The 13,179-nt window shown below is 39.0% G+C and overlaps 1 protein-coding gene and 1 non-coding gene across 6 annotated transcripts in view; one reads left to right on the forward strand and one right to left on the reverse strand.

Moving 5' to 3' along the window:
• LOC115216435 overlaps positions 1 to 13,179 on the forward strand; it is a 469,531-nt gene that overhangs the window by 264,843 nt on the left and 191,509 nt on the right. The gene's annotated exons all lie outside the window — the stretch shown is intronic.
• On the reverse strand, positions 4,330 to 4,448 carry LOC115216894. The gene has a single exon (XR_003882126.1). It is a non-coding gene; the product is annotated as a 5S ribosomal RNA (ribosomal RNA).

The raw sequence follows: 13,179 nt of genomic DNA on the forward strand, positions 1-13,179 counted from the left end.
ACCACTGCTTGGCAGCAGCTAGTGTTGGTTTGTTTACATCCCTGTAATCTAGTGGCTCAGCAAAAGAGGCCAGTTGAATAAGTACTTAGTTATAAAAAATAAGTACAATGGTCCATTTATTCAAGTAAACCTTCCAGGTAGTGCTCCAGCATTGCCACAGTTCAATGACTGGAACAAGTAAGAGATAAAATATATCTACTTGTTTGTACATTCACTTTTTTTTTCCATGCTAGCATGTGTTAGATGAATATGTTATTGAGGTATTGATACCCTTCCTGTTGCTAAGCCTTGTTTTACAAATAAAGGGTCTTTTATTTCACATGACTTTGACAGTGCTAAGTGAGGGCCTTGGTTGTTGATGGGAGAAGTGACACCGCCACCACCACCACCACCACCCACACATTGTAAAGTGGTTAATGTTAGGAAGGGCACCCAGCAATAAAAACCATGCCAAAACAGAGCTTGGTGCAGTCCTCAGGCTTACTAGCTCCTGTCAAACCATCTCACCTATTCCAGCATGCAAGACAGATGTCAAATGATTACATACACACACACACACACACATGCACACACGCATACACATACACAGAGGTTTCTTTCAGTATTTGTCTCCCAAATTCACTCAAAAGTCTTTGGTTGCCCCTGGGTCTAGAGGAGAAGACTCTTCCCAAAGGTAAGACTGAAACTGAAACCACATGTTTAAAAGGTGAACTTCTTAACCCCTTCTTAGCCTTGCCTCTACCCATATATTGTGTATCATCATCATCATCATTTTAAAGTTCATTTCTCTATGCTTTCATGGATTTGACAGAATTTGTTGAGGCAAATTCCCCATCGTTAGAGACCCTTCTTGTTGCCAGCCATTATTTGTTTTTGTGTAAAGTAATATTTAACTCATAGCTGGATTTATTTTCATGGAAGATTGGAGGCAGACAACACTGCTTGTATAATGGTGATGCTTGTTTACAACCATTGCATGTTACCAAGAGAAGAAGACATTAACACATGCACACTTGCATATCTACATCACAAGCTTCTTTCAGATTCTGTCGATCAAATCAACTCATACCCTAAACAATAATAATTTTGACTACTTTTTTTTTGGTTTTGTTATTATGAAACTCCAGTGTTCTTTTCAAGGTATTAATCAACTAGACCACAATCTTTGATAAATCCTAATACATTGAATTAACCACATCCAGCCCAAATATTCTACCTGTTTTATGTTCAAACTGGCCAGATCTTGACTTTCACACCCACCTTACAATGCCATACTAAAAATAAACAATCTTTGAAATCTCAAAGCTACAAGATAATCCCCGAGTAATTCAGAGCAATGTGAATAGACAGGCATCGCACCAGATGGCGCAATCTGAATGCTAACAGGTTATTGTACTATCTTGGTAAAGCTTACAAGAAACGCCCAAACTCCAACCTGGTACATAGCTGGAAACAGCGACTGGAGGTTGACCTATTAAAATACTGCTGTCTTGAAAAGTGGGCAGGGCTCTAAGAGACTTCCAGACATTTTCACAGACATCTCACGACTTTAAAAACAATCCTATTTTCATCTTCCTTTATCAGCTTTTTAAATGTATTTCAATTCCCCATCTTTTTATTAGAACTTATCATTTTCAACAGCTTAAATGTTAATTTGTGATATATATATATATATATATATATATATAGAGGAATGCCAACATGCTCCAGTTATCTTGGTGAGCAACTGAAGTTGATGAGTCAATCATAATTAGCAGCTGACATTTCAGTCTGTCTGTCTCTGATATTTCTATTTGGGGCAGCACAACTGAAATATTCCAAGAGCAAATTTACCAAAGTAAAGGTGACCATCAACTCTTGGCCAGGCGTTCTCTTATTATCTGCAGTAATCTATGTTCGAAATCCTTTTCCTTTCCCAACTAATCTCTTTTACTTTAAGCCTGGGATCAACTGATTTACTTTGATGTTGACAGCCATTTTTGACTTCCCAATGTATAGAGATGGAGACTTTTATCCTGAGTGGATGCATATTTTCCTCTGTTGTTCTTATGGCATCCAGCATCACACTTCACCACACATACACATCTTAGCTTTATTGGAATCAATTACTATCAGAGGCATAAATGTGTATGTGGCACGTTTATGTATGTATGTATCGTTTTAATCTTTTTTCTTGTTTTAGCCATTTGATTGTGGCTATGCTGGAGCACAGCCTTGAAGGGTTTGTAGTTGAACAAATCAAACCCAGGACTTATTTCTGAATCCTAATAGTTATTCTATCGGTCTCTTATGCTGAACTGCTAAGTTATGGTGGTATAAACACACCAACACTAGTTGTCAAGTGGTAATGTGGGGACAAACACAGATGCAAAGACAAACACACACACACCTTTAAGTCTTTAATCTTTAAATTGTTTCAGCTTCAAAGCTGCAGTCATGCTGGGCACCACCATATATATATAAATATATACAATGGGCTTCCTTCAGTTTCTGTCTACCAGACCCACTCACATAGTTTTTGTTGGCCTGAGGCTATAGTAGAAGACACTTGCCCAAGATGCCACGCAGTGGAACTGAACTTGGAACCATGTGGTTGGGAAGCAAACTTCCTACCACACAGCCACGCCTGTACCTCTACATATCATCTTCATCATCATCATCATCACCACTGTCATCATCTGTTTTCTATGCTGGTATGGACTGGGTAGATTGACTGGAGCTGGCAAGTCAGAAGACTGTGCCAAGCTCCATTCTCTGCCTTGACATGGTTTCTACAGTTGGATGCTCTTCTCCATGCCAACCACTTTCCAGAGTGTATTGGGTGCTTATTTTTGTGGCACCAATTTTTCTCTTTAAAGGCTAGCTGGTGATTCAGTTTCTCTGTATTCTTTAATATTATAATGTGTGTGTATGTGTGTACATTGGTCAAGGATTGTGGAATTGGTGCATCAAACAAAATGTAATACCATGTGGTATTTTGAAACTACCTTTACATCCAAGTCGAATTAGGTTTTGTAGCTTACAAGTCTGATAAAGTAAATACTGGGCAAGTATTGTGGTCAATGCATTTGATCGAAATGCTTGAAGTCTGTACCCCAGCATGACCACAGCTCAGTGACTGAAGCTTTTAAAAGTCTGTGTGAATGTATACATACTTATGCACACACACACCACGTACACCACACACACGCGCGCGTGCACACACACACTAATTTTAAATGTACAATTAGTAGAGTACACTTGTGGATGCATGATATGAATGTTTTCCTCCTCATCTCACTGCTGATATTCAACCTCTGGAGGAGGGGCAGTTTCCACAGCGTTAACCTTTTCAAATTCCCCAGACAGGTTAATGCAGTTGTTGTTTAGCTTGAACTTGTACTATTTGATGATGTCCTTTGGGAAAACATGGGTGGAGAGAAGATCTCAGAGTGCGGCAGTTATGCTGTTGTTTAGTGCAGGGTTAAGGGAATGAGGCATATGAAGAGAAGAGGTGGGTGTAGCAGATGGTACGTAGCTTTCTGGTTCCTAGTAAGAATGAAAAAAAAACGGAATAGAGCAAGATATAACACATTGCTGGGTTGTATTAATGATTGAAGATTTCTCAATAAATCAGATGACTTTCTCTTTCTTTGTTTCTTTTTCTTTTTCTTTTTTTGAGAGGATGCAGTGAGATATGTTTGTGTAGCAGCTTCATCCTCATCCCATTAACATGAACAGTACTCTGCTGTGCTGTTGTACATTGGTGTTTTGTAGCAAATGCGCAGAGGGATGTCTCTTGCTGGCGTGACACTTTACAGTGATGCACATGTTACTTTGGTTTAACCATACTTAGCTGACATTTAAAATGTGCTCCTTCTCAGGATAAACTTGGCCTTTTCATTCTTCCTTTGGGGTCAATAAAAGAAGCAGGAGTTAAAATACTGGGGCTAATTCAAATGTTGATTGTGTGCCTTTATTAGGAATGAGTTAAAATCTTACCAGGGTCATCCTTGCCCTTCATCCTTCTTCGGCTGATAAAATCAAGAACCATTTAAATGACTGAGTCAATATTATTGACTTCACTATTATTCCCAAAAGTCAAGCGATGTTGGTGGGACAAACACAGACACACAAACACACACATATATATATATATATATATACATATATACGACGGGCTTCTTTCAGCTTCCGTTCACCAAATCCACTCACAAGGCTTTGGTTGGCCCGAGGTTATAGTAGAAGACACTTGCCCAAGGTGCCATGCAATGAGACTGAACCCGGAACCATCTGGTTGGTAAGCAAGCTACTTACCACACAGCCACTCCTGCGCCTAAAAATGTATGATGCTTACAGCACCTAGGTTTCCCAAGTGGTCACCCATCTAAGTACTAACTAGGCTCGACATTGCTTAACTTTAGTGATCGGCCGAGAACCGGTGCTTTCAACGTGATATGGCCGTAAGCCATATATATAAAATCATATTATTACAAAGGCTCCCTTGAAGTAGTAGCTAAAAGCTTCTGTTATTTAGGTGATCTAATTAGCAATGGAGGTAGGTGAAAGTCTAGCATTCAAAGTAAGAACAGTTTGGACATAGTTCAAGAAGCTATTAGCTCTGCTGGCCACAAAAGGCTTCTCCCTGTCAGTGAAGGACACACTATGAAGCTTATGTATAAAGTTGATGCTGTATAGTAATGAGGCCTGGGCTCTGGAAAGAAAGGTTTTGTGAGATTAGAAAGAAATAAGGGAATGTACTCCACTGAAAGTGTGATAGTGATGGAGTCCAAATGAGCTGAGAGAAATGTTGAATGTAAGAGGAATCAGCAGTAGTGTGCAAAAGAGATTGCACATATGATGTAGACATATGATGCACGTGGAGGATGGCAGCCACACAAGGATGTGTTGTTTGCTGAAAGTGAATGGCATCTGAGGAAGAATGAGATCAAGAAAGATATGGGATGCACTGGTGAATGCTGATCTCAAAATGATATTTCACAAAGGAGTTGATAAAGGTCTGTAATGATTGGCAGGTATGCTGTGCTGGAGAAGGTCTGACCACCTGTGTAAAGCCTGGTGAAATGTTTGTCAGGTTGTGATAGAGGCTGGGATCTATCATATACATCGACATTGAACCTTTTGCTTTTGTTCACTGCACTCTTTGCCCTCCATTTAATGAAGGAAAACTTTAGATCTCTTCCGGGGCAAATCCCTTCTACATCTCTCCATACTTCCTTGTCCCTCTGAATATAATGTGTGATTGCTTTGGATCTGTTTGTAGCTGCCATTCTTATTCTGACTAGACAGCTCTTATTCTCTCTCTCATCAGCAAATACTACCCCCTCCTCTCTCTCTCTCTCTCTCTCTCTCTCTCTGGTCACTCATTGACATTCATCACACTCTTATCTCCAACCGTTTTCACAACTACACATCTCTTTCTTTCTCTCTCTCTCTCTCTCTCTCTCTCTCTCTCTCTCCCTCCCTCATTCCCCTCCCCTGTCATACTGTCTTCCAATCACTCTGTTTTTCCTTTTCATACTCTGGCCACTTCTTCAACATCACCCATGTCCATCTTTTGCAATTGCCTTATTTTCTATACATTTTATTGACCATTGTTCATGAAACAAGTGGTGACAATATTGAGCAGTGAGGATCCTTTTGTCTTGCAGGGTGCAAGGTCCCCGCCCCCTTACAAGCGTTGGTAACTTGATGAAATGTACCCAATACACCCTATTAAGTGGTTTCACAATGAGTGTAGAAAATGTAGGCTGGGGAGGTTATGACAACCACTGTAGTGCTGGTGCCATGGTAAGATAATCCCACTGCATTCTGTTATGTAGATAGTGTTATGAAGGGCATCCTTCCATAGAACCCAAGCTTTAATGAAATGCACAAATGAGATGTGGTCCCTTAATCCATCTTGCAAGCAGTAACTTTGAATAAAATGGGACATCTTGCCCAAAGCAATTAAAAATGATGTAAAAAATAATAATGGTTGATGCTGCAAATAGCAACTGAGAAAGGATCCAAACTGTCAATAAAATCATCATTTTTACACCTGCTTTTCCATGCTGGCATGAGTTGAACAGGTCATTTTGGGCCAAATCCTCATCTGAAGTTTCTCCTTTCCTACTTGGGTTAGTGGCCAAGCTTTGCTTAGATGTCTCATTTTCGATATGTTTTCTATGGCCAGATGCTTTTCCTATCACCTTCCACTTTACAAAATACTGTGTACATTTTATTGTGGCACCCTCAGTATGACAAAGAGTTCTCTTGGCCCCAAATTATCTCCATTCATTTGCCAGTTACTTTATGACTTTATAAAATGTGCTGGCATTTTATCATGTAACCAGCATTAGAGAAGTTGCCTTGTCCTCTCAACTCCATCATTATCCCCATTCATTTCTTAACCACTCACTTTACAGAGTGTACTGGGGTACATTGTCTTGTACCTGGTAAAACTAAAGAATCTTCTCCGTGTTATGTTGTTTTCATTCAGTTATGACTACTAGAGAGTTTGTTTTGACCTCAAGAGATAAAAAGAGTGAGTGATGGAAGATCACCAGAGTGAAAGGGTGATAGAGGAGAGACTAGCAGAAGAGAGTGAGGTTGATAGTTACATGAAGATTGTTAGTAAGAAAATGATATATCCAGAAGATGATGCTCTCCTCATCTCTTTCCAGCCTGTCTAAACCCTTCACATTCACAGCCTGTCTAAACCCTTCACATTCACAGCCTATCTAAACCCTTCACATTCACAGCCTATGTCTTGCTCTCATGTAACATTGCACTTTGTACTCAAACATCATCCCTTACATACAAAATCTCTCCTCTACCAGTATGTCTTTTTCCATATCTTAGAATGGAATTCCTACTTACACACTTTTGCATATCAAGTGCGACTACTTTCCTTCTGAGAGTTGGGTCTTGTCTTCATTCCAACTAATTAAAACTTAAGATTTTACTACGTTTCTATTGAAACCCCTTAATTCTAGGCCTTCCTTTCAAATTTAGAATTTTCTTTCTAAATCTTCGACTGATTCAGATATGTCACTTGTGTGCTGGAGTTATACTACTCTGTTTTATCTTGGAGAACTATAATAAACAGAATGCAGCTGAGAACCAACCCCTTATGTGCATCTGCTTGCATGTTTAATTTCTGCTTGGTTCTAAAAAACATTTGCCTGTTCCTAGTTTTCTCAGCAACCACCAAATTACAAAGATTGGTACTCTGACAAGGCCTTCTCCAGATTATCTTTATATAGTGGCTTGCTCTTCTTAGCTATGAACTTTAGCAGTTGTCTCATTAGAAAACGAGTATTAGTTGTACCTTGTCCTGACTCAAATCTGAATTACATATAAATCTAAGCTAATGTTTTACTGAATTAGATGTGCTTATAACTCCTTGTGTTGCTTTTGTAACTTGGTCCAAAAATTTGATGTCCCTAAAGTTGCTTCTTTCTGGAGCAGCTCATTTCGTTTTGCACCTGCTGTTAAGAAAAACTGCTTTGCCAGTCAAAGTGACACTCACCTGTATTACCTAATTGACTTTGCATGAATCCTACTTGACCAGGTATTTTTAGTGCAGTAATCTCTCCACTGTCATGGGTGTTATGATCCAAAACCACCCTGCTGTAGATGAAAATCCGCAAAGTAGAAACAGTACTGTATTGTATATATATTTTAAAATTATTTTTATAACTTGTTAATAATTTTGTTTTATTATAAATGCAAAACAACACCCCAGAGGAATGAACGTAAGTGTAAATAATAAACTGTGATAGGTGAACCACGGAATGGTGAGGGATTCTTGTATTTCAGTTTCTGTCCCTAAACACGATGGTCTGCCTGCCTTCCATCCTTCATTTCATTTTCAAGCCTTAATCACACTTTCTGTTAGCTTCAATGGCCAAACCTCTGTTGAATGTGCTTGGTAGGTTCTCCTCTAGTTGCACATCTATGCTGCTTTGGTACCAGTGAGAGCTGGGCCCTGCAATTATTCTGACACACCGCTCTCCTCCTACATTTCAATTCTCTCTGGTAAAGTGATTTGCCATTTAGAAAACTTCCTATTGCAAATCTCTTACTTTTAACTTCTCTTACTAAATACATCTGATGTTTAACTTCTCATGCAGTTACTTGGTATTGCTCTTTGCTCCCACCTTAACTCTTCTCTGCCTAGGCTAGTCCCTTAACTTCTGTGGGTTTGTCTACCATATTGTTTCATTATCATGTTACCTTCCATCTGGGTGGAACCTTACTCCAGTCACAGCTATGTTTTTCTGCTCTGTTGCCTCACAGCAGGTCGTCGTCTATGCTACGTCTCAATCTCGTGTCGATGAGTCTGTTGGGCGCTTTATGTTATGTGTTGATCATTAGTTTATGTTGAGTGGTAGAGTCTTCGCCAGGAAACTCCTTGGTCTTCATAAGCAATAACTGGTCCTGTTTCTTGAACATACAGACTATTTGGCTTGTGTCATCTGTAGTTAGTATTGCAGACAGATCATTTGCATAAAAGAAATCTTAGGAGCTTGGATCGGTGCTCCTCATTCTTCGTACAATATCCTCAGGCTTCATGTAGTCTGGACAAATCATCATAATGTTAACCAACATCTCCATTGAAATGCTAGCAGTGATAATGCAGTCACAGTGTTTGGTGAATAACTTCTTGCACATAATTTTTCTAAGCAGGATTTTCCCAGGTTGCTGGGAAAGAATGTGGTATTTCTGTGACTGATGCCAATATATTTGATCTCAAATAGAGTCACAAGTCATGACTCATCTTGCAAAATATATTACAGAGAATTAGACTTTGTCTTTGCATATCAATCAATTTAGATGTTTGTATCTTTGGTACCTTAGGCACTATCTGGATTTCTGAAGCCCAACCTGCAATTAATTTTGATAGAAAAAAACAAAATGCATGGAAAATTGTTTCCTTTGCATTTAAATCCCTTTTTTCTTTTTATCAGAAAATTATTAATTTGCTACAGCTGGTGGCAGTGAAAAAGAGTTACATGTAAGGATTATAAGTAAGTAGGATAATATAGAGTGAGTAAGATCAAAGGTTGAGAGGTAAAATTGTCCATATTTTAAAAAATGTCTTGGATAATATTCAACTGACGTTGTTGAGTCTCTGATATCTCACTCTCTGATGTATTCATCTTTGCATCATCAATGTATTGTTTTTGCTTCACTTTACTTTCCATCACTTATGATTTATGCTTTTACATGGTATCATGCTATTAATCTTATTTTTAATTCTCTTTTAAGTGTATTATTGAACCGTATCAAGTCATAAATACATAATACAAATTGTGTTTCTTCTATTGAATCTCATTGAGGTGTGTGATTCTTCATATTGTATAATTCATTACATTTATGCAGCTCTACCATGTTTTCTAACACGCATAGATCTAATTACTCCTTAAATATTTATATACTTTATAATTATTTTCTACCCCTCCCCTCCCCCCCATTTTCGTCTCTATAACTGGAATATTTGTATCTCTATAATCCTTCGATCGATTGGCTGTTCTCCTCTTTGCCAAGGGAGAGAATCATTTGCCAATCCCTTTTTTTTTCCTTTTGGGTGTCAGTAGGAGGAATAAAACCTACATTCATTAATGTGACTGAATTTTCATTCATTAAAATTTTCTTTTCATCCTAGATTTCGTTAGTGTTTGCATTAGTGTTATTTCAGCCTTGCTGGACATCATCAGTATGAAGCAGTTGATTTCTAATGCATCAAATTACATTATTATTAACTTTATAGGAAGAAAGAGTAAGGAATATAGGGAGGTATACAATGAAAGTATTTCTTTATGATAAAGGTGTTATTGTTTACAGTTCATACGTAATATAAGACTCAGCTACTGAGCCATGAATTAGTACCGGGCTGTGGATCATTTGGTACCGGACCCCACAGACAGATAAATTTTATTTCTATTTTATTGACCATTGCAGTCTGTAGCATGTTTTTGTATTATATACGTAATGATTAAATTATATATAATGCACTTTATTATGTTTTGTTATGTGTGTGATCAGCCAGTCAGTGGTAAAAATTGTCTTGTATGAAACTGGTCCCTGGTGCAGAAACGATTGGGGTCTGTTGGTATAAGAGATGGAGAAATAGCAGCGGTAGTAAATCATCATCATCATCATCATCGTTTAACGTCCGTTTTCCATCCTAGAATGGGTTGGACGGTTCAACCGGGGTCTGGGAAGCCAGGTGCTGCATCAGGCTCCAGTCTGATCTGGCAGAGTTTCTACAGCTGGATGCCCTTCCTAACGCCAACCACTCCGTGAGTGTAGTGGGTGCTTTTTACGTGCCATGGCACAGGTGCCAGGGGAGGCTGGCAGCAGCTGCGATTGGTTGGTGCTTTTTATGTGCTATCGGCACGGAAGCCAGTCAAGGTGGCGCTGGCATTGGCCACGTTCGGATGGTGCTTTTTATGTCCCACTGGCACAGGTATCACAACTACAATTTCCATTTGATTTTTGATGTTGATGTACTTGACTCATTAGATCTCTTCAAGCACAGCAGGTCGCCCTACGATCCAAGGTAAGCACAGCAGGCCGTCCTGTGATCCAAGGCACTTTGGATGGGCTGGGGTTTCTATGTGAAGTTGGTGTAGGAAACAGCCATGAACTCAGGTTATTTGTTGGGTCTTTGCAGTCACAGCATATCTCCAGAGGTCTCGGTCTTTCATCATTGCCTTCTGTGAGACCCAACGTTCGACGGTCAGAATTTATATACATGTGGAAAAAGTTGAGAATAATCTAAACTTTTTGTCTTTCTGCAAACATTGCCAATGTCACCTTTTGTCCTGCAATCTCAACCACCAGGTGAGCTGGCAGAGAGTTATTAGTATGTTGCTTTCCAGTATTTGTTCTGGTTCTTTATGTTCTGAGTTCAAATCCTGCTGAGGTCAACTTTGCTTTCCACCCTCTTTTGGTGTGGTCAGTGAAATAAAGTTTCAGTCAAGTTCTGGGATTGATGGCATCAACTACTTCTCCTCATCTCCTCAAAATTTCTGACCTTGTGCCTGAATCAGAAACATTTGTATCACAAACATCCATTGGTTCCTTGGCAATGACCTTTAACCCCCCAGTCATTTCTTGTGAACTATTTATTCCTTTACACATAAGTTCAGGCATCAATCTACAGCATGTGTACACTTGCAGCCGTTGTCACTCATTGTTAGTGTTTTACAGTTGCTTGGTCAGAACTTTTATATCAAAGTAATCTCTCAGTTAATTGGCTGTTCTCTATGGCAAAGGAGATAATTGTTTTGCCAGTTTTTTTTTTTTTATTAGTGAGTGGAATAAAAATACATTCATTAATATGATTAAATTTACATTCTTTAATTTATATATATATGTAGCAACATTTTGTAAACAAGCTTTTATTTGGAAGTGTTGAATGTTCTTTGTATTTTACAGACATGAAAGTGATATTTCGAACAAAGTATAACCATGTAAAACAGCAGAAAGATTACTTCTTGTCTGCAATATATATTTATATATATATATATATATATAATCATCATCATCATTATTTAATGTCTATTTTCCATGGTTTGGATGGTTTGACAGGAACTGGCTATCTGGAAAGTTGCACTAGGCTTCACTCGTCTTTTGTCGCGTGGTTTCTATGGGCGGATGTCCTTTCTAATGTGAATTATTTTACAGAGCATACTGGATGATTTTTACATAGTACCAGAATAGTGGCTCTTTTACATAGCACCAGAACAGGTGCTTCTTTTACCATGGTACCAGCATGAGTGCTTTTACCATGGCGCTCACATGTTGTGTACATGTGTGTGTGTGTATGTATATATATATATATATTATATATATATATATATATACCATGGCACTGGCATGTTATATATATATATGATGGACTATATATAGGTGCAGGAGTGGCTGTGTGGTAAGTAGCTTGCTTACAAACCACATGGTTCCGGTTCAGTCCTACTGTGTGGCACCTTGGGCAAGTGTCTTCTACTATAGCCTCAGGTTGGCCAAAGCCTTGTGAGTGGATTTTGTTGGCAGAAACTGAAAGAAGCCCGTCGTATATATATGTATACATATGTGTGTCTGTGTTTGTCCCTCCAACATCGCTTGACAACCAGTGCTGGTGTGTTTACGTCCATGTAACTTAGCGGTTCGGCAAAAGAGACCGGTGGAATAAGTACTAGGCTTACAAAGAATAAGTCCTGGGGTTGATTTGCTCGACTTAAGGCAGTGCTCCAGCATGGCCACAGTCAAATGACTAAAACAAGTAAAAGAGACTCTTGTGTTGTTAGGTGACATATGAGGGTTCAACAATTTCTTACCAAACAACCACACAAAGGATTTGTTTATAGTGACCAAAATGTTTGTGTAGACTTAAGCTAACTCCATTACCTGTACAAGTGCAACAGGTGCCACATGTCAAATGTGGAAATTGTTGCAGAGCAACATGAAATGAAGTGCTTTGCTCAAGAACACAATGCAATGCCTGGGTCTGGGAATCAAACCCTGAGCTTGCAATTGTGAGTGCACCACCTTAACCACTAAGCCATGTGCCTTCACACACACACACACATATACAATAGATGCAGGCATGGCTTTATTAAGAAGTTCATTTTGCAACCAGCCCCATGGTTTCAAGCTCAGTCCCTATACACAACGTTTTCAGCTTGTATCTCCTTCCGTAGCTTCAGGTTGGTTTATGCTTTCTGAGTGAATTAGTACATAGAAACTGGTGGAACTCTGCTGCCCTAATGAATATCATCTAACCCATACAAGCTTAGAAAAGTGGACCTTAAAACGATGAGGATATTTTATTTCAGGGGATCCTGCCATGTAGGGGTCTCCGTCACGGATGCTTACATACATAAAAACATGCATTAAATAAGAAAACACTGTTGTTGGGTACTCTTTACTCTTTTATTTGTTTCAGTCATTTGACTGTGGCCATGCTGGAGCACCGCCTTTAGTCGAGCAAATCGACCCCAGGACTTATTCTTTGTAAGCCCAGTACTTATTCTATCGGTCTCTTTTGCTGAACCACTAAGTTACGGGGACGTAAACACACCATCATCAGTTGTCAAGCAATGTTGGGGGGACAAACACAGGCACACAAGCATATATACATATATATACGACGGGCTTCTTTCAGTTTCTGCCTACCAAATCCACTCA

The sequence above is a fragment of the Octopus sinensis genome, linkage group LG10 (assembly GCF_006345805.1).
Source record: "Octopus sinensis linkage group LG10, ASM634580v1, whole genome shotgun sequence".
Taxonomy (NCBI): domain Eukaryota; kingdom Metazoa; phylum Mollusca; class Cephalopoda; order Octopoda; family Octopodidae; genus Octopus; species Octopus sinensis.